Genomic DNA, 7,635 nt, shown 5'->3' with positions numbered 1-7,635 from the left:
TTTCAAATATCGCATATCTGTATTAATACCTTATAATTATCTTACAGAAAAAAAAATTAAAGAAAGCGATATTATTAATTGGAGTTAACTATCCATATACGGCACTGTTGATTCCCTTAAAAGTATGTTATGTCTTACTATTCTTTTTGTAATCATGTAGGCGTGGTATTATTTCACTACATTACCCCAATGTATGCTATGCAAAAATAGATTAGTGTTGAATACATAAAGACAACTCACAGGAGTCATAACAATTGATACTTTTCTTTACAGATTTCAAACAAGGCCTGATTATGGGAGCTTCGTATCTTATTAAGGTGTAAGTAGTTTCCTTTTTTACTGAATAAATTTGTGCATGAATTTAAAAGAAAATGATCATTTTCATGGTCATATATTTTAATTTGTAATGTTTGAGTAATACCATACGTGCGCGTTAGTGAACTTCATTAAAATAATTCGGAACAATTATAAAGGTTATATTGGTAATGAAACACATACATTTTAATAATACGTATCTAATATGTAAAAAAATATATGCAGAATATTTACATGTGCATACCTAAATGAGTATTATAACTGAATCTTTGTATGTAAATAAAAGAGCATAAATAGTAAATACTTAATTGATTTTCTAAAATGCAAATTTGATTATATTGATATCTTATTTACTATCTCTAATGGAAACTCGATTTATTTCAGGAAATAGACGGACCCAAACGTTCTGATAGCTGAAGCAGACCAGGATTACTGGATCGTCGTTTGCCATTCCCATATCTTCAGCAGAAGACAATTCGTAGCGCATCTGACTTCTATCGTTTATGTTTCTGACATGACATGTGATATGGAAACATGTTTTGTTCGTGCCTGTCTTTACATCTACACGTATTCATGACTGTACATGTTCACGTGCTCATGTTTTTGGTATGTGTTTCACAAGACATGTTGTTCAAGAAAATAGCAGGTGTCTTATTTTACCTGTCTTTAAGAAACCTGTACCTGTCCGCCATTACCTGTGTCCAAGAAACTTGTTCGTGTCCGCCATTACCTGTGTTAAATAAACTTGAACGTGTCCGCCATTACCTGTGTTCAATAAACTTGTACGTGTTTTCAATTCCCTGTGTAAAAACATTTGTACATGTCCGTCGTATCCTGTGTACAATAACATGTCCGTGTCTGACAATACCTGTGTACAATAACATGTCTGTGTCTGACAATACCTGTGTACAAATACATGTCCGTGTCTGACAATACCTGTGTACAAATACATGTCCGTGTCTGACAATACCTGTGTACAATAACATGTCTGTGTCTGACAATACCTGTGTACAATAACTTGTCCGTGTCTGACAATACCTGTGTTTGAGAAACTCAGTCCGCCGTTTTAGGATGCGTCATTTCTCCATCTGACATTTCCTGTATACAGACATTTAATGGAGTATAAATGTAGTTCCATTTAAAATAATGGTTTTCTCAGTTTTCTAATTTTGTTATAATTTAAAATTGTTTAAATTGTTTGCATCTTATATAAATTATATTTAAGTGTAAACAAGTTTCCATGTATTATTTTATATAATGTTGGTTTTTTTATCATTTACCTTGAGAGTTTTTAACATTTACATTAAATCTTAATGAAAATCTCATTTTTCATTGTTTTGATATTTATTTAAAATTTGTTGACAAATGAACGTTAATATTTTACGTCGACAATGTTAATATTATTAAAACATTAAAATGCATTCTTTAGTGATTGGGATATGGGATAAGAACCCGCCAAAACCATTAAAGAACATATTTTATTGTTTATATTCCCATATCCCTTTTAACAAATTAATAAATTGATTGTAAAAAGTACTAGTAAGTGAAATTAACTAAATTACTGTTTAAGTGCATCAGTTCATCACTAAAAGAAACAGGCAAATCGTCTATAATTGGAATTCGAGTATGACATTATTACGAATATTTCGTACAGTCCGTGATTTGTTATTAGATTGCTGAAGGTTTAATAGATCAAAGGCCGGAACGGCCACAAAGGCGTCGAGCTGACATTTTCTTTTATATAGAATGATATCAATAATTTGAATTTCTGTACTAATATATATAGTCGTTTATCAAATAATATTAGAATAAAAAAGGAAATAAATTACGTTTTGTGCTGTTTCAAAAACAATAATCAGTATATTTCGTTATAAAAAAGGTAGTGATGAGTTTATAATACAATAACTCATCATGGTTACAAAAATCGAAGAAATTTCAAAGTTAAAAAAAAAATATTATTTTCTTTCTGCTTTAAAAAGTCTTTGCACATTTCACAGGCTCATAATTTGAATACATCAACAGTGTGTCCATATTTATAATAATAAAACATACTTTTATTTATTTCAATTCCCATTTGAAACAAGATTACCTATGCTATGGTTGTTTACAAACAAATCCACAACACGTGCTATCTAAAATGCTCGACCAAACCAACTGCATTATCGTGTTTATTAATTGCAACAAAATCTCTAGATAAGTTTATCGCTTACAATTATTTTGGAGACCATGCCCGATAACAAATACATTTACACATCAAATTTTATTTCTATCGGGCACAGTCTCCAATCAAAATGTAAGCGATAAACTTAAATAATATTTTAGTGAATGTTTACATTGCACCTTATTGTATTCATCCGCCATTTCTTGATTAAGCAAATTTATACTAATGCAATGAGTTGTCAATAACCAGGGAGGCAAAGTTGTTTTTTTTTGTACACAATTTAGTTGAATAAATGGAATACAAATCTTGTAATACGTTAAATACTTCAAGGAACTTATTTTTTATGTGCATTAAAAAGGCGGTGCAGTGCATGAATTTTTGGACGATTGCCAATCCAGACGATCGCTAGAAGCCTGCCGAGCATTAGCTCGACGCCTTAATAAAACGGGGCGTAAAGATTTCAGAACTGTCAGTTTGTACAGAACTATTACAATCAACTTCCTTAGGAAATAGAGGAAATCATACTTTGTGGATGGATATATAAACAAATATTTACATCTACATCTACCGAGTATGATTCTCTCTATTACGAAAACTTATTGCAATTTATAGCTCTAAAGAAACTGACGTGACTGAAATCAATCTACATGCTCCGATAATTGATTGGAAACCTACAGCGACCTAAGGAAAATGATTAAGTTAACAACAATTCAAATTTAGTTTAATGTAGTTGAATAAAAAAAACAACAACTATCATAATATGTAAAATCAATTTATTAATCGGCTTCACACAGATATATTTGTAAATAATTAAGTGAAAAACAATTTAATTTTAGTTTAATTTAATTGAATAAAAAACAACTATTTATTAGATTCTCGCAAATATATTTGAGTTTTCATGAATTTTAAAACTGGTTCCTGTGTCTTCATTCTCGGAAAAATGTGTACAGTATGGACTTAATGCAGAACTATTGAATTAAGTGATTGTCTACAAAAATCACAGAAACTTTCTGACACGGGGTTAATTAAATATATCTGTGTCTATGGACCAAATCAAACAGCCAATTACAAAATTCACCGTGTTTTCTGTTTAAATATTAACAAGCAGGGCTCTTTTACGTCTTTCTAAGGAAGTTTAAACTAACAATTACGTTTACATATTTTTAGAAAGTCGTTAGATATAAAAACGGCATCGCCACATGGAGATTATCAAGACATATGAATTTGAATTTAAAAACAAAGTAATATATGCTAAGTTATGTTTCTCAAAATATATGTTGATATTATACTTTTTCAGACATCAAATTATTAAAAAATATTTCAGTGCAATTCTTAAAAATCATCAAATTCTATTAAAGTCGAAAAAACACAATAATCACACAAAATGTAACTTTCAAACACAGTTATCTCTCATTGACCATACATATTATTATTCCTTATTCCGTTTACTTTCTTTCATCTCCATACACATACTGGCGAGGTCCTACTGCTTCATGAGCTAGAACCTCCATTTCACTTACTGGTCCAGTTCTCTGAACTAAATGTGTCACCGTATAGATCTGTCAAAACAGAACATTGACCAACTTTATTGGGGGGAAAAAAGACTTGAGATAACTAACTTGAATTCGCTTTTTTGTGAAAATAAAAGTCCCCGAATATATCATTTATTCAATAAATTCCAAATTTTGATAGACATTACTTAATGGTTACAACAATAAATTTGTTTTTCCTTTTGATATGTCTAAATAACGAAAAGATGGTCGTTCCCCCTAACTGTTCTTGTCGTAGTAAAAAGATAGGAAAGATCATGTAAGAACATTTTACAAACATTTTACGATTTATTGGTTTACCACAAATAGTTGATTATTGTCCTGATGATTTGACATAATGTATTTGACACGTTAAATATCTGTTGACCTTTGAAAAAATATAAAATATAGGTGAATTCCTACCCTGATGATTTGACACAGTGTATTTTTCATGTCTAATTAATCTTGACCTTTGACCTTTGTAAGAACACTGCTCACCGTTTTACTCTTTGTGATATCAACATCTTCATATCGCGGGTGTTTTTGTCGTTTCCATAGTCTGGAGAAAAATTAAAGACAAAAATTAAGTAGATCTACATATTGAAAACATGTTTTAGAATATCTGATTTACAAAAATATATAACTTTTTGTTGATCTCAACAACACATAGAACGGTATATTTCTATACCAATTAATTCCTTTCATACTTAAATGGACATAACTCACTGCAAAATCTCACTGAAACACCCGTACTCATCAATTCAGATTGTGAACTATCACCTCAAAACATTGATATTTGCAGTAATGATCGGGACTTGATCTCAAATAAACCTAATTATAAACCCTTATACCTTCACCAAAACATTTCCTTGTTCAGCAATCACTGAACAACAGTACTTACGTTTAAAAGTTAGCAAGGAATATGCTGTATTATTAGTAGTTGAAGCAATTACGAACATTCAATGATTGTTATTGAAATGAAAACAATACTGTCGTAGGAAACCGCCGGTCAGTCTCGCATATGCGTACTGTCCATGGGAAAACTCTTATAAATTTTCTCGTATTCATAAATATTCATTATTTTCAATTCACCAATGAGAAAGCGACACTCATTTGTGTTTTGTTGGTAGAAAAAGACACTTTTGTTATAAAATTTCTGAGCCGCCACTTTTCTAATGGGAGTGTAGAGAAGCCAATCGGATAAAAACATAAAATATTCATGAGATCCAGAAAAGTTTAATGAGTTGACAGACGGTCAGTAAGCATTGACTCACCGTGAGTTTCAGACGTTTGTGTAAGGTATGCCTCACTTACTTAATGTCTGGGCTGGTGAGAAGACAAAACACTGGATATGTAACAGAAAGGAAAGCACTTAAACCAAACACCGCCATCAACGGCTTGGTCTGAAAAAAAAAAACATGGAAAAGGACCATAATTAAACACAGGCATCAATGGTTTTAATAGCAAAGAATCGTAAAAACATCATCAAAATTCTGATCGTACAAAAAAAGCAAACATGTTGAAAGGAACCTTAACCAAACACTATCATCAACAGCTTATATTTAAAGCAAAGAAAACGAGTATAACTGATTAAATGGCATAATTATTTCTTTAAGAATAAAAAAATATATTAATAAGTAATGAAATTTATGTAAAAAACAAAAGATATAAGAAATGAAGAGCTTGGCCAAAACTCTATATGTTCTACACTACTTTCTGAAAACATGTTAGTTAACTTTCACATAAAGTTGAACAGGTAACCTTAATCATATTGTCATATCACTTTACACGCTTTTAAGGTTATTCATTCAATAATACATGAATTAAAAACTAAACAACCATTTATTAATATTTGTATTTATATATTTAATGAACAACTGTGATTTCTGTATGTTGGACGTACACACGAAGACATAGATGCGGCGTTTTCTATCATTGCATAAAAACTTTGCAAGATAGATGCCGAAACACCGTACAAACTACAGACAGTTTTGAAAAACGGATCGACGCCGTCATCATTTGCTTAGTGTTAAGGTGGATCACTACACCGTGAAATATTTTCTCAAATCAGCAGAAAATTACTTGATTATGATAGATATCATAATGAATAAGAAGTGCTTAAGTCTAATAGGCAAAAAATCTGCGATTTTGGATGAAAAATTACATTTTCAAAAATAAAATTCAGTTAACATGAACAAAAGCTCCAGGCGGATTCGAACTCATGATCTGTGGTCCAGAAACCCAATACTTTAACCACTGAGCTACGACGATAAACAAACAACTCGAACGATATAAACTCTTTTTTACAAAACATTTAAATCGCCATCTTGTGACGCGGTGTATTAAAAAGTATAAGTGAAGGTGTAGTTAGGTACCTTAAGATAGAGATAAAGATAGCATAGATAGAAACGGACCATATATTGGCTTGGTTGCGATTTGGATCGAAACTTTTCTAATTTTATTCGGGGTTTTTTCCAATTTAAATTTTAACGTTAATATGCTATTTTAAGATATTTCTGGGTCATCAGCCGAATCATTTTTAAAAAGTCTGTTGTCAAGTTATAAGGGAGTTATAGAGTGCAGAATTCTCAACGTTTGTTAAGCAAATAAAGCTCGTGCCATGTTTTAGAGGCATTTTTTTTATTTTTAAAGTTATGTAAACAAGGTTTGTTTTAGACACGGAAAGACAGAGATAATAAGTAAGGGATAGCTAGTGATAGAGAGAACGTGTACCTGTAATACATTACATGTAGTGTACCTGTAATACATTACATGTAGTGTACCTGTAATACATTACATGTAGTGTACCTGTAATACATGTTTTCAACGTTGATACATGTTGGTACTTTGTCCATACACACAACAATCCGGTAGTTATAATTAGAGTGTATAAACAGAAAAAAATAATTTAAAAGAATATGACATTTCACGGAATGAACATAATGCATTGCTTGTCGTTCCAATTTCATCCAAAATTGAAGACATTGAATAATTTGTATTTTAACTTTAATTAAAGGGACTAATACATAGTATATTTCCCATTTAAAAGGTGATTCATTAAAGAGGAAGAACATTTTTAAATGATTTCAATCCGGGTTACTGTCTCACGACCGATCGCTATCATTAAGTTTTTACGGGTTACGCAATCCATAAGCGTCAAAGTCTAAGTCCATTATCACGGGAAAACGCACGATTTCGCACGTACTCTGTTACCAATGGGGGCTGATAAAAGACCTGAACAGATAATCCACAAACCGGGAATTCATTTGTCTATATAAAGAATCGGCCCAGAAAAAAGATTAAAGAGCACTAGGATTGGTAGTAGCTACCCCATATAATATTGTTGGTTATGTGCAGATACCCGATGGGCGTGGTCTTAATGACACGAGTGAGCGTGGCTCCCGAGTGTCGTTATGACCACGCCCATCGGGTATCTGTACATAATCAACAATATTATTTGGGTTAAGATACTTGTACCATAGTTTACGATTATTCATTATATCTTATTATTAAGTTTTATCGGGAGTGCACTTGCCTCTAAACAAAATGGTGCCAATGCGCTGCTCTTTATATATGTACAATGTACTTCGTGAATTTCAAAATTGACTTTCTATCCCCGACAAAGATTAC

At 31.5% G+C, this 7,635-nt stretch overlaps 1 long non-coding RNA gene and 1 pseudogene across 1 annotated transcript; one reads left to right on the top strand and one right to left on the bottom strand.

The window, feature by feature from the left end:
• The first annotated feature begins 73 nt into the window (after nt 1-73).
• On the top strand, nt 74-1,596 carry LOC128171145 (uncharacterized). Its single transcript, XR_008242022.1, has 3 exons — nt 74-122; nt 274-319; nt 700-1,596. It is a non-coding gene; the product is annotated as an uncharacterized LOC128171145 (long non-coding RNA).
• A 1,636-nt stretch (nt 1,597-3,232) lies between these two features.
• LOC128171132 (uncharacterized) lies at nt 3,233-5,454 on the bottom strand (annotated as a pseudogene).
• Nucleotides 5,455-7,635: the final 2,181 nt, after the last annotated feature.

The sequence above is a fragment of the Crassostrea angulata genome, chromosome 2 (genome assembly GCF_025612915.1).
Source record: "Crassostrea angulata isolate pt1a10 chromosome 2, ASM2561291v2, whole genome shotgun sequence".
NCBI lineage: Eukaryota > Metazoa > Mollusca > Bivalvia > Ostreida > Ostreidae > Magallana > Magallana angulata.
Note: the sequence above shows the minus strand (reverse complement) of the source record. Positions and strands in the feature narration are given on the sequence as shown.